The sequence below is a fragment of the Pelecanus crispus genome, chromosome 1, assembly GCF_030463565.1.
Source record: "Pelecanus crispus isolate bPelCri1 chromosome 1, bPelCri1.pri, whole genome shotgun sequence".
In the NCBI taxonomy this organism is placed as follows: Eukaryota; Metazoa; Chordata; class Aves; order Pelecaniformes; family Pelecanidae; genus Pelecanus; species Pelecanus crispus.
This window is the reverse complement of record NC_134643.1, coordinates 20,538,863-20,563,018: the sequence shown is the minus strand read 5'-3', so window position 1 is coordinate 20,563,018 and position 24,156 is coordinate 20,538,863.

Sequence of the window (24,156 nt, the reverse complement as noted above, 5' to 3'; positions counted from 1 at the left end):
TTTACGCATATGATGTTTGGGAAGGTGCTAATGTGCAAAAGATAATTTTCTTTGTTCTTGAATTGTTTTGTTTTGGGTTTTTTTTTATTATTTTATTTAAAAAAAACCCAAATGAACAAATATACATGCATATACTTTTGAGACAAATTAAATAATTCATTTTGTTTTCAGAGGTTCTATGGGTTCTTAAAAAATACACCGTCCTTCATCAGGTGTTTGCACTCTGTATGTAAGTCAGTCATGCTACCAAAGCTGTGTGCACAACTGCATGACTGGATTGTATTCATTAACTGGTCAAACATATTCCTTTTCATTTGATAGGCACATGTCCCTTCACATGATGGAACACACAAGTTGTTTCAGCTCACATCATCCAATAGATAAACTCCTGTTACATGAGCAAATGTGTATCTACTGCATGACAGAACCCCCTTCCTCATAAGGTGCTGACATGGTAGGTATACACTCAATAACTTCTTTCTCCAATAATCTGTGGCCTCTTTCTTAAGAATGTAATAAAGAATAAGTTCTGGACAGGTTTATTAGCTGTTTTGCAGAAAAAATCTGGTTGAGAACTTGTAAAATAATGGGGGAAAAATGCTGAATTCTGTTTTCTATTAGCTTCCCAGAAGGCAGAGAGCACCATGAGTATATATTAGTATGAAACTTAGTCTGTGATAATTTTTGAAGTTTGTGGTGTTTGGCCTTTTTTTGTTGTTTTTAAATATAATAAATAAGTAAATAACACATTTCAAACTGTGATGCAAGCTGTGCAAGGCAATCCCAAAGTCTACTAAAAAAAGACAACTTTCGAACTAATCATATGAAGTCCTGACAAAATAATAAGATGTTACCAGTAGCACAGTGCTGAATAGGAAACTTTCTGGTCATTAAAGAATGCCAAACCCACCACAATTCTGAGCTGTTTCTATTTGTCTTGAACCTCTATTTCATTACAAAAACACAAAGAAAAAATGAGCTATTTCTTCTGCTTCTAATAAGTTGGTAGAGAATGCTTTGATATACTGTCCTGGTTTTGGCTGGAATAGAGTTAATTTTCTTCCTAGTAGCAGGCACAGTGCTGTGTTTTGGATTTAGTAGGAGAAGAATGTTGATAACATGCTGATGTTTTTAGTTGTTGCTAAGTACTGCTTATGCCAGTCAAGGACTTGTCAGCTTCCCATGATCTGCCAGGTGCACAAGAAACTGGGAGGAGGCACAGCCAGAATAGTTGATCCAAACTGACCAAAGGGCTATTCCATACCATATGACGTCATGCTCAGTATAGAAACGGGGGGGGGTTGGCCAGGGGAGCAGCAATCGCTGCTTGGGAACTGTCTGGGTATCGGTCAGTGGGTGGTGAGTAATTGCATTGTGCATCACTTGCTTTGTAAATTATCATTGTTATTATCATTATTATATTATTATTATCATTACTGTTTTACTTTATTTGAATTATTAAACTGTTCTTATCTCAGCCCAGGAGTGTTTCTCACTCTTACTCCTCCGATTCTCTCCCCCATCCCATCGGGGTAGGGGGAGTGAGCGAGCGGCTGCGTGGTGCTGAGTTGTTGGCTGGGGCTAAACCACAACAGTCCTTTCTGGCGCCCAGCGTGGGGCTCGAAGGGTTTGAGATAATAACAGATTAACCAGAGTGTATTAAGGAATCTGTTAACAGTTGCCGGTCATGATATTAGTTCATCTGATCTGTACCATGTTCTTTTCTTGGCTGTGCATGTTAAAGCTTGGTGTTGGTCTGTGCATTGTGCTATGCTCTGCCGTGATTAATGATGTTTTGCTTGGGAGGTTCCTTATCAAAATCCTGACCTTGAGCATGGTTTTGTATCTGGGTTTTATACACAAGTCATTACTGTACTTCGGGTACCACCTCATGCAGAGAGTTAGCAATTATACCTTTCCCTTGGAGACATTTGTTGTGGAGGAAATACAGAATGACACCTTCACTACCTTCTTCTATAATGCTTCCTTCCTCATTACAAAAAGTTTTCAGTATTAAGAACATCCCTGGGCAGTTAAGATAATTCTATTGATACTTCTTTGGGAATATTGTTTTGGGAATATTGTTTTGACAAAGGTTAGTAAGCAATTTCAGAATATCATCCAGAGATCCGCCCCAAGGCTGGAGAGTTATGAGTGGCAGGGTGTGTGGGATCGTATGCGCAAGTACCTAGGGCAGTGGGCACCTCCAGTGTTTTGGAGCTTCACCCCTGAACAAGTGCAGAATCCTGAAGAACTAGTAACGTATTTGGAAAAAGTATGTTGTCACCCTGGCAACTCCAAAGAGACACAATTCATTGCAACATGCTGGGGACTGGCCCATGCTTATAGAGCCCTGTTCAACACTATTCAGTACCCTCAAGGGAAAGAGAGGGTCTCTGGATCGGATGACAAAACAACAGGCACTGCGGCTACTCCAACACCCACCACAGGCACTGCAGCCACTCCAACCCCAGTGACAGGCACCGTGGCTAAAACAGAGAATCAACCTGTGCCGGTATCAGTTGCCCCTATACAGAAGAAAAAATACACAAGAAAATCAACTCGTTTAGTAAGGGATGAAGATGAACCAGGGCCATCACGAGAACCAGAGGAGGAAGAACCCATAAATGAGATGGTAACCACCCGATCCCTATCCCTGAGTGAGCTGCGAGATATGCAAAAAGATTTCAGTTGTCATCCAGGCGAGCACATCATCACCTGGCTGCTCCAATGCTGGGATAACGGGCCCAGTAGCCTGGATTTAGAGGGTAAGGAAGCCAAGCAGCTGGGATCCCTTTCCAGAGAAGGCGACATTGACAAAGCAATTGGAAAAGGGGAAAAAACACTCAGCCTCTGGAGGCGACTTCTGTCAAGCGTGAAGGAAAGGTACACCTTCAAGGAGGATGTTTTATACTGCCCAAGCAAATGGACCACCGTAGAGAAGGGTATCCAGTACTTGAGGGAATTAGGCATACTAGAGGTGATTTATAGTGACCTGAATGATGAGCAGTTACCCAAAGATCCAGATGAAGTCAGGTGCACACAACCCATGTGGCGGAAGGTGGTATGGAGCGCACCAGCATCGTATTCCAACTCGTTGGCAATACTGGCCTGGAAAGATGACGAGGCACCAATGGTGGATGGAGTGGCTAGACGACTCTGGGAATATGAAGAAAGTCTCTTTTCCTCCCTATGGGCCTGTGTCTCTGCTGTGGAAAAACTGTCTGAAAAAATATGCCAAGAGTTCCAACAACTCAGAGAGGATCTGTCTTAATCCCCACCTGTATGGACCAGTGTCTCAGCCATTAGGAGTCAATGTCCTTATGCTCAAGAGAGAGGATGGAGAGGATACACACCACGGGGCACCCTGTGGTTTTACCTGCATGATCACGGAGAGGACATGAGAAAGTGGGATGGAAAACCCACCTTGACCCTAGAGGCACGGGTGCATGAGTTGCAAGGAAAAACTATTACAAAAGGCGGTTCTCCCAGGAAAACTGCAGCTCCAGTTTCCAGTGAGCAGTTCCCCAGACAGAGGAAGAGGGCTAATTCTACTCCCAATCTTAATCAAGGGATTTTTGATTCACATTTACAAGGAGTGAACAACGAATATTATGACCAGTGTTAGAGGGGCCCTGCCTCCAGCCAGGTGGAGGAAAGGGACAATTGGGTTTACTGGACTGTGTGGATTCAATGGCCTGGAACATCAGACCCACAGGAGTATAAGGCTCTAGTGGACACCGGTGCGCAGTGTAGCTGCTTTGGAGATGGAGGAAATTAAACAGTTGTCCACCTTGCCCGGTCTCTCAGAGGACCCTTCGATTGTAGGGTAGCTGAAGGTTGAGGAACAACAGGTGCCGATTGCTACCACAATGGTGCACCAGCAGCAATATCACACCAACCAAGACTCCCTGATTCCCATCCATAACCTGATTCGTCGACTGGAGAGCCAGGGAGTGATCAGCAAGACTCGCTCACCCTTTAACAGTCCCATATGGCCAGTGCGAAAGACTAACGGGGAGTGGAGACTAACAGTGGACTATCGTGGCCTGAACGAAGTTACACCGCCACTGAGTGCTGCCGTGCCAGACATGCTAGAACTTCAATATGAACTGGAGTCAAAGGCAGCTAAGTGGTATGCCACAATTTATATTGCTAATGCATTTTTCTCCATCCCTTTGGCAGCAGAGTGCAGGCCCCAGTTTGCTTGTACCTGGAGGGGTGTTCAGTACACCTGGAACCGACTGCCCCAGGCGTGGAAGCACAGCCCCACCATTTGCCATGGACTGATCCAGACAGCACTGGAACAGGGTGAAGCTCCAGAACATCTGCAGTACATTGATGACGTCATTGTGTGGGGCAACACAGCAGAAGACGTTTTTGAGAAGGGAAAGAAAATAGTCCAAATCCTTCTGAAGTCTGATTTTGCCATAAAACAAAGTAAGGTCAAGGGACCTGCACAGGAGATCCAGTTTTTAGGAATAAAATGGCAAGATGGACGTCGTCAGATCCCAATGGATGTGATCAACAAAATAACAGCTATGTCCCCACCAACTAGCAAAAAGGAAACACAAGCTTTCTTAGGCGTTGTGGGGTTTTGGAGAATGCATATTCCAAATTACAGCCAGATCGTAAGCCCTCTCTATCAAGTGACCCGGAAGAAGAACGAATTCAAATGGGGCCCTGAGCAACAACAAGCCTTTGAACAAATTAAACATGAGATAGTTCATGCAGTAGCCCTTGGGCCAGTCCGGGCAGGGCAGGATATTAAAAATGTGCTCTACACCACAGCTGGGGAGAATGGCCCTACCTGGAGCCTCGGGCAGAAAGCACCAGGGGGGACTTGAGGTCGACCCCTAGGGTTTTGGAGTCAGGGATACAGAGGATCCGAAGCCCGCTATACTCCAACTGAGAAAGAGATACTGGCAGCATATGAAGGGGTTCGAGCTGCTTCGGAAGTGGTGGGTGCTGAAGCACAGCTCCTGCTGGCACCCCGACTGCCGGTGCTGGGCTGGATGTTCAAAGGGAGGGTCACCTCCACACATCATGCAACTGATGCTACATGGAGTAAGTGGGTTGCATTGATCACATAACGGGCTCGAATAGGAAACCCCAGTCACCCAGGAATCTTGGAAGTGATCATGGGCCGGCCAGAAGGGAAAAACTTCAGAATATCACCAGAGGAGGAGGTGACACGTGCTGAAGAGGCTCCACTGTATAATAAATTGCCAGAAAATGAAAAGCAATATGCCCTGTTCACTGATGGGTCCTGTCGTCTCGTGGGAAAGCATCGGAGGTGGAAAGCTGCTGTATGGAGTCCTATACGACAAGTCGCAGAAACTGCTGAAGGAGAAGGGGAGTCGAGTCAGTTTGCAGAGGTGAAAGCCATCCAGCTGGCTTTAGATATTGCTGAAAGAGAAAAGTGGCCAGTCCTTTATCTCTATACTGACTCATCGATGGTGGCAAATGCCCTGTGGGGGTGGCTGCAGCAATGGAAGCAGAGCAACTGGCAGCGCAGAGGCAAACCAATCTGGGCTGCCGCATTGTGGCAAGATATTGCTGCCCGGGTAGAGAACCTGGTTGTAAAAGTTCGTCATGTAGATGCTCATGTACCTAAGAGTCGGGCCACTGAAGAACATCAAAACAACCAGCAAGTAGATCAGGCTGCTAAGATTGAAGTGGCTCAGGTGGATTTGGACTGGCAACATAAGGGTGAATTATTTATAGCTCGGTGGGCCCATGACGCCTCAGGCCATCAAGGAAGGGATACAACATATAGAAGGGCTTGTGACTGAGGGGTGGACTTAACTATGGACAGTATTGCATAGGTTATTCATGAATGTGAAACATGCGCTGCAATCAAGCAAGCCAAGCAGTTCAAGCCCCTTGGGTATAGTGAATGATGGCTAAAATATAAATATGGGGAGGCCTGGCAGATTGATTATATCACACTCCCACAGACCCACCAAGGCAAGCTCTATGTGCTCACCATGGTGGAAGCAACCACTGGATGGCTGGAAACGTATCCCGTGCCCCATGCCACCGCCCGGAACACCATCCTGGGCGTTGAAAAGCAAGTCCTGTGGCAACATGGCACCCCAGAAAGAATTGAGTCAGACAACAGGACTCATTTCTGAAACAACCTCATAGACACCTGGGCCAAAGAGCACGGCATTGAGTGGGTGTATCACATCCCTTACCATGCACCAGCCTCCGGGAAAATTGAGCGATACAATGGATTGTTAAAGACTACCCTGAGAGCAATGGGTGGTGGGACGTTTAAACATTGGGATACGCATTTAGCAAAAGCCACCTGGTTAGTCAACAGCAGGGGATCTGCCAGTCGAGCTGGCCCTGCCCAATCAAAACTTTTACGTACTGTAGAAGGAGATAAAGTCCCTGTAGTTCACATAAAAAATATGCTGGGGAAGACAGTCTGGGTTACTTCCCCCTCTGGCAAAAGCAAACCCATTCGTGGGATTGCTTTTGCTCAAGGACCTGGGTGCACTTGGTGGGTGATGCGAAAGGATGGGGAAGTCCAATGTGTACCTCAAAGGAATTTGATTTTGGGTGAAAATAGCCAATGAACTGAGTTGTATGATATTAATTGCTATATAATACTGTATGTTATCTCTTATTGTATGTTATCTCTTAACTGTATGTTAATGTGATAATATAGTATGTTAATGTTAAGTATATAGTACTGTATGTTATGGTTGCTATATGCCACATCAATGGTATTACAGTGAGAATTGCCCAGCTTAATGAAAATGAACTTTGATGAAACCGTGTTGGAATGAGAACTGGTTTCAGCATGCAACAGTCCAACACTGCACACCACCTCTCCTGCTCTGAAAAACAGATGAAACCCAAAGTCATGGGCTAAATGAACTCAATGGACATTTTAGAGGAATGGGCCATAGATGAAGGGAATGATATCTGTGTATATATCAAGAGAGGATAGGGAAACCGGTGGTGATTAATTAGAACACATTGGAGAGGGGAGGGCCTGTGCATGACGTAGATGGTATAGAATAAGGGGTGGATACTGTCCTGGTTTTGGCTGGGATAGAGTTAATTTTCTTCCTAGCAGCAGGCATAGTGCTGTGTTTTGGATTTAGTAGGAGAAGAATGTTGATAACACACTGATGGTTTAGTTGTTGCTGAGTACTGCTCATGCTAGTCAAGGACTTGTCAGCTTCCCATGCTCTGCCAGGCGCACAAGAAGCTGGTAGGGGGCACAGCCAGAATAGTTGATCCAAACTGACCAAAGGGCTATTCCATACCATATGACGTCATGCTCAGTATATAAACTGGGGGGGGTTGGCCGGGGAGCAGCGATCGCTGCTCGGGAACTGTCTGGGTATCGGTCGGTGGGTGGTGAGCAATTGCATTGTGCATCACTTGCTTTGTATATTGTTATTATTATTATCATTATATTATTATTATTATTATTATTATTATTATTATTATTATTATTATTATTATTATTATTATTATTATTATTTTACCTTATTTGAATTATTAAACTGTTCTTATCTCAACCCAGAAATTATTTTTTTTTTCACTCTTACTCCTCCGATTCTCTCCCCCATCCCATCGGGGTAGGGGGAGTGAGCGAGCGGCTGCGTGGTGCTTAGTTGCTGGCTGGGGCTAAACCACGACAATGGCTTTAGCCAGAACTGAAAATTACAAAAGAGCCTTTGATATTCTGTTCTGGGTCACCTTGTTTTCTGCATTTTTTTCTTGATCTCCACTGGCTTTACTAACTAACATCTGAGTCTTGTTTTAAGCTTGCTGATTGCATTGAGTTTGTGTTTGCTGTGCAATAAGCTGGCACTAAGAAGGATTTTGATCTTTAATCTGGTTCAAGGGTTTCTAAGCAGCTCTGATTGCAGCCATAGGCAATATATGTACTAAATGAGATTGAAGGACAAATTAATATAAATAATGTTTGAGTAAATCACTTTGTCCTGGTTAAATGCATTTATCAATTTCATTTTCCCTTGCAAAGCAGGTGTTAAAGAAATTAACACGTGCTTTATTTTTTTGATGTAAGTATAATGAATCTTTTTCCACACAGAAACACTAACATCATTAAAGTTATGTCTCTCCTCCATGTATTACAACAGCTTCAAAGCTTTTGGGTAGAAAGCTGAGAAGTCAGAGATTTATAAAATATATTGTTATATCTATTGCCAAAGGCAAAACATGGGAAATGGCTTAAGGCTTTCTTAACATAGTTCACTTGAGTAGTTCACTTTTAGGCCTTTTTACTAACAGTAGCTCCTGCAGCCAGACAATAGCGACTTTATATAGTTTGCATTGCTCTAAGAAATAAAGTCTAGTAATGAACTATCTAGAGAAAGAACAATGAAAAGCAGGTTTATTGGATCCAGTTATTTTAGTAATTTTCCACCTGCCAATATCTACATTTCTTAGAGTAACTTTTTTATGATGTGTTGCTATATTTGAAGAAGAAAGAACTAAAAAACATGCTAAAAAAATTGCCCAACACTGTAGTAAGGGGCAAAATTAGAAAGGATAATATGTATGGTTTAAAAAAAAAAAATACTCCAAGAAACATATTAGTAGAATAACTAAGATTTGTCTGCAAATTATCTATGTTAGGTAAAAATACCTGATAATCTGATAGAACAAACACTGCTTGACCACAAGTCCAAACAGAAAAAAAAATTATAGATGTTGCAGCACTTTGGAACCTATCATTTTATGTTCATCTGTTACTTCTCTGTATGTGAATATGTTTATATAATTTAGTCTCTATAAATATGAAATATCAAAGCACCAGTTCAGAAAGAAAGAATGGTTACAGAATAATGTTTAAGTGATCTTTTCTGACTTCTACTTTTATTTTCTTTTTTTTTACTATTTAAATGCATAGTTCTGGGGAGAATTCCATGTTGTTTTCAGTATGCCTTGGTGCCCTTATAGAATTCAGACATAAAGTCCTGGGCATTTCTGCATTATTACTAAAATTTCTGTTGATTTCAGCAAGATAAATATTTAACCTGTGTTAGATCAGGAGTTATTCAACTCCTGTTTATTTCATCTGGCATTATTCTTCTATACTTCAGTATTTCCCTTCCATTGTATGTAAAATTTCTTGTGTGCTACAGAGCACATGAATGAATCACTTTTCCTATAACTGCCCTCACAATTAATATTGGAGCACCTTGACAGAATTTGACCATATATTAGCAGTGCTCAGAGAACTCTAGTAGATGAGATGTTAATTATCCACTAACATTTCAAAGTTTTTTTCTAAACACATATTATACTGCTGTTTATGTACTTTCCCACTTTCCCTCCAACCCCCAGCTCTAAAAGGAAAATATGAAAAAGTTTTCATTATTACTGAAAAGAAGTCTTTGGGTTCATTTAAGTTGTACTTTTCTTTAGTTGTGCCCTATGTGGGACACAGCTTATTCCCACACTGTTGTTTTGGTAAGAAACAGGATTAAACTAGACAAGTTCTTCCATTATGGAATCCAGTAGAGAATTTTGTATATACTTGTATCATATATTCAACTCATAATTATAATACTATCATGAAGACCTTATGCTTGCTTTGTCTGTTTTACAATATCCAAAGCACAAATAAGGTTATAAAGGTAGCATGTCTCTAGCTGCTGCTAGCAGCTTTTCTGTCCTTTCCCTGTACACTGATATTTCACCCTGTATTGTTTGTCCAGGTCATCCTGTATTCTAGTCTACAGTAGTACGCTGTGAATCTGAGGGACCCCTATGTATTGGTTTGGAGAAAAAGATCTAGCTTTAAAAGACATTTTTTATTGTATAAATCAAGTAAAAATGCATCTCATCTTGGACAAAAGTTCTGATGCTGTATTTAAAAACTGCTGGAAAAGAGTTCACTTCCTCTAAAAGAATTCCCAGTAGCATGAGAAATAGTTCATACTCGTTTATAGCTTGCTTCTCTCAAGGTGATTCAAAACTGTGCTACCCAGTAGAATATTTGAATCACCAAACTATACTGTACTCCAGTGCAGTAGGTGTCTTAAGACAGGTCTTAAGACAGCTGTAAAGGTGGAGTGCACCTACAGAGAAAACAACAGGTTTTGGGGACAGACACGTCTAGAGGATATGGCCTTTTAGCAAGGCTTTTGACCAGAGGAGGAAACTACATAGAAAAGAGATGTAAAATAATTCTATTTCTTCTGAGGAATGGGAAATGTTGTCACAATACCTCTAGCTCACTTAAAGGAAAACAGTAGTTCTTTTCAAAGAAAGATTAAATATTTTGAAATGTTTCATGTGAATGCAGAGGGGGGGAAAAAAGAAAAAAAGAAACAACTTGACATTCCCTTGTTAAAAAAAGGCAGCGGGGAGGGAGGATGGGTGGGGAAGAAAGAGATAACATACAGGACACCAGTGCTTAATCCCCTGCAGTATATCAGCCAGATGAATAAAACAGAATTTTTCCACCATGTGACCAAGGTAGCAGGCTATACCAAAACATGGAGCTCCTTGAAATGGTTGTTAAGAATGTAGATGCCTAGAGTTGATGGCCAAAGCTTGATACCACTTTGGCATGCTGACAAAGAATATTGAAACTACCAAGTAGTACAGGGATAATTCCTGATTAATATTAACAATCACATTCATAGGATTCTGAGAAAGGAAATAAGAGACCTTCTCTGGATATTTATAGAACACATGGAATATTGTAAAATTAAATTATTGATGGAAAGGTTTTGCATTTGGTGCAGTTCTGCATGGTTTTAATCAAATATTGTGCGTTTTATGTGAACAACTATCTTTTGGAAATATTCAATCGGATTTAGCAAAGAAGAACAATAGGTGCCCTGGAACCTCTTATTTAATGAGAAAATATTTAGTGGTCTATTCAGGATTTTGCTTGGCATTTGGAGGGCATATTAGAAGATCACTTGTTGGTAAATGCAGCTAGTACTTGGCTTGTTTGATAGCGTCTACATTATTTCCTCCTTTTTCTCTGATCTTGTTACTACTTGGTTGATTTACTCACAAATGCATGCAACAGGGATCTATTGAGTATGTGTATCTACAAGCAGAGGTACAAAATCTTCTCTCAAAGCAAACTCATTCCCTTCCTTCGGATTCCTCTCTTGATGGATTTTGACCTTGACGTTGACTTTTCTAAGAATACTAAACTGTTCTTAGTTACAGTGGCTTGTACCAAAATAAAACTGTATTTTTATCAAAATATGATTTTTACTAAATAACTATGCTGCATATGAGTATTTTCTTGAAATCAATTGGTAATCTGGGAATGGACTAGTTGTCAAGTCAAACTCTTAATTCCATGCAGGATTTTTCTAGAAGTCAAACTACAGAAGTCAATGGGTTAAAACTGGTGTGAATGCCACCAGTATACAGAGACTTGAAATGATGTTCAAGCCAAATGATCACAGGTGATAGCATAGGCATTTTTATGTTTTCTAAGTCTTTCCTGATTTAATATATAAAATTTATCACCAGAGAAGCTCAGAGATAACTGAAGGCTTAACATTAAGATAAGCTGAGTAATTTTGATATTTATAAAAACAAAAAGTTTTGACTGGTGACCTTTTGTATCAGCAGCTTCATAGTATAATATAATCTTTATGTACCAATACCAGAGATAAAATACTTTCTTGGCCACAAAAGGCAGAATGGATAGCAGGAAGCATTTACATATGGAACGATGTTCTTAAACTTCTGGGTGAAGTAAATTCTTTAATAGGGTCTTTCTGCTATATCCTTTTTGCTTCATTTTATTGCTTTTCACTGTAATTCATAAATCCTGGTAACTCCAAAACACATTTAGTTCAACCAGTTCATCAAGCTGCATATTTTTCATTATTTTTTAAGATTAACATTGATTAAGTGAAATTTGTAAATTGTTAGAAGACAGAAAAATGTTACAATGGGTACATTAGATTATGCAGTTATGACATGCTGAAAGCATTAAATATAGACAAGTTACAACACTCAGAAATCTAGGGACCCTAAAAATTTAATAAGCTTTAGCTGCAGGCAAGAATCTAGCAGCTGCAGGGACAGAGGAGGAGGAAGGTCTAATCTAGTGGTAACATGTATTTTGTTGGTAGAAGTAATGGCACATGGTTTAGTGGGCATGGTGGTGTTGGGTTGGTGATTGGAATGATGATCTTAGAGGTCCTTTCCAATCTCAATGATTCCTAGTTTTTACTGTCATTACAAATAATCCAGCCACCAAGCCAGGAAACATGGAATTGCTACTACACCCTTAATTGGTTTAGTGGTGGACTTGGTAATGTTAGGTTAATGGTTGGACTGGATGATCTTAAATGTCTTTTCCAACCTAAACAATTCTATGATTCTATCATAACCCTTCTTTCTGTTTTATTACTGAAAGTTCTCACAAATTGTCATCTAGTGCATATATCTATGCAATTACCTATTGCTCTCTTCACATATTTTGCTAAAGTAGTAGGCAAAAATTCATACTCAAAAAAATCTTATTTCAGTGTTTTAGAAATATTAAGGCTCTGCATAGTTATTCTTTTATATTCTGAACATAATCCTCTGTTCTCAATATATCTTCTATGACCATGAGATTGATCTTCACGAACAAGATATCTTTTTTGATAAATATCCTATAGGAAAAAGCTATGTTCAGGATATAGATATTGAAACCATATTCTGTTAAAAGAAAATGATCAGTTCAGTCTTACAGTAGTCATGTTTAACAGTCCATGCATAAATTAAAATCACAACACAGCATTGTTTTTTAGCTATTTATTCAGATCTACTCTCCAACTTTATTCTCCAATTCTGCCAAGGAAGGAATGGTATTGGACTATGTATACTGAAGACTAATACACTTATAGCACATGGATTTTCTTTCCTACTACACCAGAGATTCCTGGAGTTGCAGGCCACAAAAATGGTGTTCTTCATGTTTCCAGACAACCTGGAATCTACTTTAACAGAATCTGAAAGAGTCTGAGTCTTTGTTACCAAATAGAGTCCTGAAAAAGGGCTGTGACATATCTTATCACTATTGCATTATGATGTTGTGATATCAGGATTTAGGTCTTGCACTATGAGTGAAGTATTCAGCTTCAAAAGATACTAGAAAAATACCATTATAGGAGTCACTCATTCTAGAAATACTTCACTCATGGTAGACTAAGCTATGTGAGGTTAACAGACTTCCCCCTCCTATTTAAATGTTGTCTAGAGGTACAGCTTTTTCTTGTTTAAATTGTCTAAAACCCTACCTTGGATAGTGAACACCTGTGTCTAGAGACAAAAAGGAACAAAAAAAAGCCAACACAAACCAAAACAAACTTATATATTATTATCTTATTTTGTGGAATAGTCTCAACGCATTCTGTTAACTGTACCTTTTCATTTGCAAACTGTATTGGGTGTGGCTGAGGTGGAGTCAAGCTTCCTCATAGCAGCCCTCATAGTGCTGTGCTTTGTATTGGCAGCTAGAAAGGTGTTGATAACACCCCAGTGTGTTGGCTACTGCTGTGCAGTGTTCTCACAGCATCAAGGCTGTCTCTCCAACATTCCCCCCTCACCAGTAGGCTGGGGGTGGGCAAGATCTTGGGAGGGGACATAGCCAGGACAGCTGACCCAAACTGACCAAAAGGATGTTCCATGCAGTATGAGGTCTGCTCAGCAGTAAAAGTTAAGAGAAAGGAGGAGGAGCGGGGGAGATTTTTTATTACAACATTTGTCTTCCAGAGCAACGGCTACGCGTACTGAAGCCCTACTTCCCAGGAAGTGGCTGGATGTCTCCTGCTGATGGGAAGTAGAGAATAAAATCTTTTGTTTTCTTTTGCTTCCGCTCATGGGCTTTGCTTTTGCTTTTATTAAACTTCCTTCATCTTGACCCATGAGGTTTTTCTCCATCTTATTTTTTCCTTCCCTGTCCTGCTGAGGAGAGGAGTGATAGAGCAGCTTGGTGGGTACCTGCCAGCCAGCCAAAGTCAACCCACCACATAAACATAGAGCCAAATTTCAAACACACTATTACATAACTGCATATTTTTTTCTCAGTCCTGGATCAACTGACATGCACTTTAAATTCAATGGAAAGCAATGGTAAGGTTAAGTTGTTTGTATGGAAAACTCAGTTCAGAAGTGAAATGCAACAACTTTATCAGTATACACTGAAATGTCCCAGTGACAGAGAGAATAAAAAAAAAAAGAGCTGTAAAGTAGTGTCATGGTTTAGCCCCTGTTGGCAACCGAACACCACACAGCCGCTCGCTTACCCTCCCCCCACAGTGGGATGGGGGAGACAATCAGAAGGGGAAAAGTAGGAATACTCATGGGTTGAGATAAGAACAGTTTAATAATTGAAATAATATAATAATAAGAATAGTAGTAGGAATAAAAATTGTAATGAAAAGGAGAACAACAAGAGAGAGAAACAAAACCCAAGAAAAAACCCAAGTTACGCAACCACTCACCACCCACCGACCGATGCCCAGCCAGTCCCCAAGAAGGGATCACTGCCCCCAGGCCAACTCCCCACAGTTTATATACTGAGCATGACATCATATTGTATGGAATAGCCCTTTGGTCAGTTTGGTTCATCTGTCTTGGCCATGCCCCCTCCCAGCTTCTTGTGTACCTGGCAGAGCATGGGAAGCTGACAAGTCCTTGACTAGCATAAGCAGTACTTAGCAACAACTAAACCATCAGTGTGTTATCAACATTCTTCTCCTACTAAATCCAAAACACAGCACTATGCCTGCTCCTAGGAAGAAATTTAACTCTATCCCAGCCAAAACCAGGACAAGCAGAAAATATTGTTTTTTAAATGTGTAGTGTGTTTACCCCAGCCAACACCCATCCAGCCTCTTGCTCACTCCCCTCTCCACAGGGCAGGGAGAAAATAAAAGGAAGATGAAAAGGCTCATGGACCAACATAATGCAATGACATTTTAATAGGCAAAGCAAAAGCTGCATGTCCAAACAAAGCAAAATAAAAGGGAATTCATTCACTACTTCCCATCAGCACAGCATCATATGGTATGGAATATCACTTTGGTTAGTTTGGGTCAGCTGTTCTGGTTATGATCCTCCCAACCTCTTTCCTACTCAGACTACTCACTGCGGGGGTGGGTAGGGCGAGCAAAAAGGAAGGAGGGAGGAGAGGAAAAACTTGACACTGTTCAAGTACTGTTCATCAATAGCCAAAACACTGGTGTCTTATCAACAGTATTTTAGCCATAAATACAATGTACAGAACATTACGGGTTGCTAAGAATAAAGTTAACTCCATCCCAGCCAGACGCAGTACAAAATGATATCCTCCAAAAATGATCAGGGTGGCATTTATAGAGGAATTTTGCTTGGGATTTTCATTAGTTACCATTAGTGTTAGTGCTACAATTTTAAGAACAATTTTATTTAGAACTATTTAAGAAACAGTCTGAGAGTAGAAGTCCTTCTTAAAATCAAACCTTAAAAAATGATTACAGCTGAACAAACAAATATGAGATACTTAAAAATGTTAATAATTTTTAGCATAAACACATATACTGGTGAATATATTGCATCTGGAGTTTACACAGAGCAAGTATCCACATTGTCTTTTATGCAGTACTTTATGCAGTTAGGTTAACAATTATAAAATAGCTCACTAAAATTCATAAATGTATTTACAAATGAAGAACAGGTTTTTGATCTTCCAACCATTGCAAATATTATCTGCAAAAGAAGCTGAAACACCAGACCTACAAGGAAATTCAAAATATGCAAAGGTTTTATCAGGGAATACAGACATTATCTTTCCTGCAGCTGTCAGATCAGTAAAATAAAATTACAGAAATTTTCAAAATAAATTAAAAATCTCACTTTATGCTTAAGTTCATGCTATGAGGGCAATAGAGAGGAAAGATGGTATAATAGTTTTATTACAGCTGGGATGGAGAAAAACATAGTCAATGTGAGATTGACTTGATTGAAGTAGAAGATGAAATGCTATTTCTAAGCTATCAGTCTAACCCCAAGTTCATACTCACAGAGAAAACTATCCTTCCAGACTACAGGTGCATAACGTTAATAATTATATTTTAATATATTTTTTCATGAGATTCATCATAAACTATATAGCACTTGTTATCTATAGGTACTATAATCAATCTATGAATACTTCCTGTTGGGAAACCACCTAAACAGAAAAAAAACCACTTACTGCCTTATAAAACTCAGTCAAAAGGCAGACCAAACAGACTTGAAATTGCACTAGCACAGGGTAGATCTGCTGCAAGAGGTAGAATTATTAATCCTTTTCATAGTGAGGGAGTGCTACATCACTCCTGAGCTGATGGAGAGGGACAGTAGAAGGGCAATACCTTACTCACTGGATAGAAGGATGTACAGTCACCACAGAACAAGGTTTTGGCCCTTTCCTGCTAGGGTTTATTCCCAGAATCTCCTGCTTCATTAGCACTGTTTAGAAAGCCACCAGATTTGGAGTAAAATGCATTTTTAAGGACAGTAGGTCCTAGAGGTCTTATTTCTCCACTGTACCTGCCTTTTAGTTGATAGTTTATACTTTAGAATACATGGACAAAAGTTGCAATGATCCATCAGATGTAAATTCTATGTTGTTACAAAAATGACAAAAAAGTGATATTTCCGATAGCAGAATCTTAACTTCTTTCAGATTTAATGGCTCACAACAAATGACAGAGCATCAAATACAGATCACATTAAATTTGACTAATAGAAAAATGTTACTTTTTTACATGAAGTTCATATTTCAACAACAAAGTTTAAACTAAATTTGAAAACATCTGGGAAAAGCTTATAGATGTGATGTCAGTCATTTCTAGCTCAGTTAAAGAAATCATCCAGGAAAAATGTCAGGATGAGAAAACCCATCAGCACAGGCTGGATTATGTACATAATCAGAAAAGTATATGACATATACTTTCAATTTGTATATGACATATTAAAAGTGCATTTATGGTCAGACAATACAGGCTCACTCATTTTATCACTGGGAAGAGAGAGCTCCAACAACAAGCCATCAAGCCAATAATAATATTCCTTTTCTTTGTATTATAGCAAGTTTTGAACTGAGTACATAGTAAGGAAAAAAGGCTAATTAAAACTGTGTTTGCAACAGCATCTGGTCTATCTATGATCATAGAAGAAAGGCTAATTATCACAGTATGATTTATCAGTAGATGGTATTGATCAAAGGCATTATTGACATCACTGACTAGGTTGAGCTGTAAAGTTTTTCCTGTCCCCAGATAGTGAGTGAAAACCCCCTTAAAATATCAGGGAGATTAATATCTACCAGTTTCCTATTGTCAAAAATTTTTCTTAAGCCTTCTCTCTCTTGTTCTTTGTTACAGCTTCACTTCCTTATCATCAGAAAGAAGTGTCTTCAAGGAAGAATCACAGGACAGAGTGTGAAAGTCACTTTGATCCAGCTCCCACCTAGGACTAGATTTGTTGGCTTAGAAAGGTTGTTAGACATAGTTTTACCTTCACTCTCCTCACAATTTATATAGGAATTTTTGTGGCCGTCAGTGCTGCTCCATTTCACCCTTTGTTGTTTGGTACTGATCCTCCACTGGAAAATCAATATTGTAGGGAACATTCCTGCATTTTACTCATACAGTGGAACAACAGCAAAACCTAAGAATGACAGTACTGAAGAATTACGTATCTCTCTATCTGATAAATAGGAAGAATAATATACACTCCTCTAAGAATGAACTTGGCATTGCTTCGGAAATGAATGAAGTATGCCTTTCCAAAATGAGTAAAGAATAATTTTCCACATGTGGCCTGTATTCAGATAAGAGCTGCTATAATAAACTTCTTTAAAAAAACCTCTGCACCTATGGTTATCAGTTATGATGATAACGTACCAAAATGTGGGTGAAAAATATGGCAGTTAATCTTAAAATCATTATGCAAGACAAGTCCATGTGAAAAAAAAAATTCTCTGTTGGGTATAACAAACAGTTTTTAAATGAATGAGTGGAATTTACATGAATGTAACAGCTTATATACTACCTAAATACTGTATGACTCATTGAGAGGTCACAGTAAAAATTCTCCTGTCTGCCTTTTCTAGGAAATGGCAGGAAGCATATCACTTTGTTTTGTAAGGATTCATAATGCTTCTAGTTTCTTTATTGCAAAACATGTCCATGCTCCAGTTGTAATTTGTAGAAAAGATTCTGGAAAATTAACTTTCCTGAGTACCAGTACAAGTATTTAAAAGTGATTTTACAATGGAAGTATTTTCATGGATGACTTGAAAAAGGTGATATTTAGCTTCTCAAAAGTATTTTTTTGTTTTGCACAATATGATGATACAACAAAGTATTTGTGAACCATTTGTGAACAGCATATTTTCAGATTTTAAGAGAATTAAATTAATATCAGTTAATTTTAATAGTGAATCAGACAGCAGCAGGAATAAATGATGAATAAGGAAAACTTTAGGCAGCCATTGAATGAAGTCATGAATTAGCAGACATACTTCAAAATTAGTTTGTATAAGTAATTTCTAAAGTGGTTATCTGTAAGTGTTACATTTATTTAAGTAATTATTTATTAAATTGTGATCTTAATTACATGTTTATTAAATAAATGGCTGTATCTAAAATAACTTACCCTTACCTCCCATTCAAAATGTAGAGACATAATAATAGCATTCCTGAAAACAGTCCTCCAGTTAATCTTGATTCAATGTGCCACTTTATGCCTGGGTAGTAGAACTGGGACCATTTTATCTTTTTCTAAATGTCTTTTGAAGTTTATGGTCATTGAAAAATCCATGCAAATAAATTGGTGAAGTAAATGATATATGCAGGTCTCATACAGAGTATCAAAGCATTATGGTGGCTTAAATCCCTCTAGAAGAAACAAGAGGCAGGATGAAAGAGTTTGCTAACAAATGTCTGAGGTATTTTTTCCAATTCAGATGAATGAGTTCTTAAAAAGAGAAAATAATATTATAAGATCAATTTATAATAGCTCTAATACTTTATGTTAAGGGATGTTAGGAGCAAGGCTGCCTCCAGCAGTGCCAGCCCAGGAATCACTCCTGCCAGCCACTGGAGGCCAGCCCTGTTGCCCCAGGGACCTGGGGTCTCTGCCCAGGCTGAGGGATGCAGCTGTCACTTTCCTGTTTCTAGGCTCAACCAGCAGTGAAGCTCAGCATGTATCCCAGACACAGACACACATGAAGGACACTGACATGGCTGGTCACACAGGCTGCCACAGACAAGGCTCTGTCTTCAACAGCACCTACACAGAGGACTCATAAAACAAGCACACAGCCAAGTCCCCTCCTCCTCTTGGGCTGGCAGGGACAGGAGGTCACTAGTGCAGGCACACACACGACACTCTCCAGGTTCACAAGCACACACACATTTGTGGATTCCCTGGCACACCCCCTCTTGTCTGCCTCACACCCTTGCCCATATCCTGGCCCCCTTACCCACCCCATGGGTCCCCTACTCACCCACTGGTCCAGCTCAGTGCTTGCTGCACACATGCAGCACTCACACACTCATCCCACAGGCACCCCACAGTCATGGGTCCCCTTGATACCAGCAAGGGTCATCCACCCACCTGATACCTCTGACCCAACCTGAGGCCCCCATACTAGTTCACTGGTCCAGTTTGAGGTTTGGCAGCTAATGCACATGCACACCCCACACATAGCAGAACTGGGGAAGACAGAGATGCTCAGAGCCCCAGCAGCGGGCACCTGGTACATAGGCTGTGTCCTGAGGTCCCACTCCAGCTGCCAGCACTGAGGTCCTCAATCACACCAGTCCCCCCAGTAGCTGATTTTTGGGACATGCACTATTCTCACCCCATGGCTGGATGTTAAAGACCTCCACTCACTCCAGTAGCTGATGCTGAGACCCCACTCCCTCCCGTAGTTGACACCACTGTTGTGGTTTAATCCCAGCCAGCAACTAAGCACCACGCAGCCGCTCGCTCGCTCCCCCACAGTGGGATGGGAGAGAGAATCAGAAGGGTAAAAGTGAGAAAACTCATGGGTTGAGATAAAGACAGTTTACTAGGTAAAGCAAAAGCTGTGCATGCAACAAAGCAAAATAATCAATTCATTAACTACTTTCCATCGGCAGGCATCGGCTGAAAGCCATCTCCAAGAAAGCAGGGCTCTACCATGTGTAATGGTTACTTGGGAAGACAAACTCTGAGTGTCCCCCCGACTTCCTTCTTCTTCCCCCAGCTTTATATGTTGAGCATTGTTGTCATATGGTGTGGAATATCTCTTTGGTCAGTTGGGGTCAGCTGTCCCAACTGTGTCCCCTCCCAACTTCTTGTGCAGCCCCAGCTTCCTCACTGGTGGGGTGGTGTGAGAAGCAGAAAAGACCTTGACTCTGTGTAAGCACTGCTCAGCAGTAACTAAAACATCTCTGTATCAACAATACTGCTTTTAGCACAAATGCAAAACGTAACCCCATGCTAGCTACTGTGAAGAAAATTAACTCTATCCCAGCCAAAACCAGCACAAGCACAAGCCAGGGGGACCCACACTCCTGGTCTGACTCCAGTAGGTGGCACCAATTTTCATTCATACTCACAGAATCTCACCAGTAGCCGGCACTTAGTCCTTGCAGCACACGCACACGTGACAGAGAGTGAGATTATGCAGAGAGATAATTAAGAAAAAGTTTAAGAAGAAGATACAAGAAGATAGGATAGACTGGTGATCAGACACAGGGCTCAGCCAGACAAGTGTACTGACTGGTTCCATTTTACTCACATCCAGACCCTTTTGCACCCCTTTCTGTGTGCTTCCCACTTTGTTCCTCCCTGATTTGCTTCCCCTGTGTGTTCCCTCATCACAGGCCCACTGATCCCCTCAAATATCCTGGTTTCTCAGGTTTGCACCTTTACCATTTGCAAAGTCCTGGTTTGCCTGCAGTCTTGTGATAACCCATTAATTAGTGCAACTGACCACGTGTGTTTCTTGTCTTTGCCTCCATATTGTTTGTCAGGTTTGTGTTTCTGTATATTTTGTCTAAGGCTTCCCCCTTTTCCTTAGTGTCTCATTTGACAAGGTCCTCAATCAGACAATCTTACTGAAATAAATATTTCTGTGTTCCACCTACTCTTATTAGCTAGAGTCTCTGACCATGTTTGATTCACATTATTGCCTGGTCAAGTTTGTATCCGTATGATCTTGTTTATGGCTTTCCCTTTTTCTTATTATTTCCTTTTGCACTGTAAAGGCCCTTGACCAGATGCTCTTAAAGGAGCAGATGATCTTGCTTTCCACATACCCTTCTTACACTTCAAAACTGCTACAGTGTTTGACATCTCCTCCTAGACAGCAAATTTCAGCCTAATGCTCTTTCTGCATGTGTAGTTCAAATGTAACAAATTAATATTTTTTTATAATTATTTTCTCACCTTCAGATAATTTTTGAGTATTAATAATGATAGCATAACTAAAATTTGATTATTTTTTGAAGTAACCATTTATTTCTTTCTTTTTAGTAAATGCATTCCTTCATACATTCCTGCCATCCTTCCTTCTGCAATTTGAATGAATTTTATTCACTAGAAATTGTTCCAGTTACAACCTTGTATAGAAATGGGTCAAAGGGCTCGACAAACCACTTAATTAAAAATCTCTTCCAGTTTACCTGTGGACTGTACAGTACTCAATTACTTCTATTTGTCTCTGAGGAATGAATTTTAAAAATGTTTCCATGCCAAATCAATGATAATAATCACAATTATTGGTTACACTTTATATTCTATGTTATCCTAAATTAGATACAGTAGATAAAAATATTAACACTAAAGTTAAAATAAAAGATTCATTCTTCTACTTGCATTTCTAATCGAAGTCGCCTTTGCTGGCTTGTCATTACATTTGGGCATGAGTTTCTTGGTTCACTGTCTAGCAACTGTACTTTATCTGTGGAGGTCTCTACAGGATGTGGAATTAGATTCCCAAGCTGAAAAACTTCAGGCTTTAAGAAAAAGAGACAGGAGTTTCATAAATTAAGATATCACATATTTTTATTATACATTGTTACAGTGACATTGTATGGTTTGGGGGTGGGGGGAAACAAAATCTAGTATTTTCCTCTTACTATTTGATTAATCTTTCTGGGTGAATTTTATCTTATTATTTTCTCATATTAAAACTAAAAGAAAGAGTTGAAATGTTCTCAATTAAGTATTTAATAAGGTTATCAACAGCTCACAATGAAGTTGGGGTGGGAAAGAGGAATCTTTTCTCTTCTTGGAACTCATCAATTCTTAAAGTAATACAAATATTAGTCCGAGAACTGGTTTTCCATGGAAATAAAAATAAATGTAACCTGAAGGATTAAGAAGACTTCCTACACTTAGGAATTTGGGAAAGTAACTCAGAAAAAACAAGCCTCTTGTCAAGATGCTTGAACTCACAGGGCAGAATCCCTTCTTCTGCTGTAATACTGACTTAGTTGAAAAACTGGAAATGTTTAAAACTACCATTCTAGACTAAGAAGGTGTCTGCTCCCATTCCTATATGAGCACAAAGAATAGTCATATATGTATACTTCTATAGAAAATACTAATAGAATCATAGAATCATAGAATAGTTTGGGTTGGAAGGGACCTTTAAAGGTCATCTGGTCCAATCCTCCTGCAATGAACAGGGACAACTTCAACTACGTCAGATTGCTCAGAGCCCCATTCAACCTGACCTTGAATGTTTCTAGGGATGGAGCATCTACAACCTCTCTGGGCAAACTGTTCCTGTGTTTCACCACCCTCATTGTAAAAAGTGTCTTCCTTATATCTAGTCTAAATCTACCCTCTTTTTGTTTAAAACCATTACCCCTTGCTCTATCACCAAAGGCCCTGCTAAAAAGTTTGTCCCCATCTTTCTTATACGACCCTTGTAAGCACTGAAAGTCTGCAATAAGGTCTCCCAAGAGCCTTCTCTTCTCTGCTAAACAACCCCAACTCTCTCAGCCTGACCTTATAGGAGAGGTGCTCCAGTAAATTGTGAGACTGGTTTGTCAAATTCAGAAAAGAATTTTTCACCTTTTGTGACATAAAAGATTAAAAGTCCTGAAGCAAAATTTTGAGCTGACAAAATTGCAGTGATTTAACAGTTAAGACTGAAGTATGTATCAGATATGCATACTGCAAGCAGACATGACAGGCTTGATGGGAAGGAGTGCAGACATAGAATGAAAGAGCCTGCAGTCGATTTGGTAAGTTAACACTGAGTTTTGAAGCAGATCTGTTTTTTGTTGGATACAGCAAAGACACGGGTTTTATTCTCATGTCACAGAATCACAGAATGGTTGAGGTTGGAAGGAACCTCTGGAGGTCATCTGGTCATCTTGAACCCCCAGGGCTCAGGCAGGGCCACCTACAGCCAGTTACCCAGGACCATGTCCAGATGGCTTCTGAATATCTCCAAGGAGGGAGATTCCACAACCTCTTTGGGCATCCCTGCTTCCACTACCTGTGCATTCATTTCCTTCTTACCCTTTAGTTTGACCAGCAGGTCTCAACTCATCCATGCTGGTCTCTTGCCTTCCTTTCCTGATTTCTTACACCTGGGGATTGAGAGCCCTTGTGCTCTACAGAAAGTGTCCTTAAAGATCTGCCAGCTCTGTTTTGCTCCCTTGTCCCTGAGGGCATTTTCCCAGGGGGTCATGTTGACTAATTTCTTGAAGAGCTGGAAGTTTGCTTTCCTAAATTTCAGGGTCCTGACTTTATTCTTTGCCCAACCTATATCCCTCAGGACTGCAAACTCCACCATGATCACTGCAGCCCAGGCTGCCTCCAGTCTTGACATCACCAATTAGCTCACTTGTGTTGATGACCATCAGGTCCAGTACCGCATCCCCTCTGGTAAAGCTATTACCTGGAGTCTCCTGGATTGCCTATACGGCCAGGCTACTTTTCCGATAGATGTCGGGGTTGTTGAAGTCCCCCAGCAGGACAGTTCATTGAGAACCCAGTTCACTGAGGACCCAAAAGGTATGTGTGTCCCAATGGAAAAAAATACTCTTTGCTTCCATATCCTGGCGGAGACACAAGCAGAGTTTCATTTGCATGAAATTTTTATTCATAATTCCTTCAGTGACACATGGGAGTGATCATCACTAT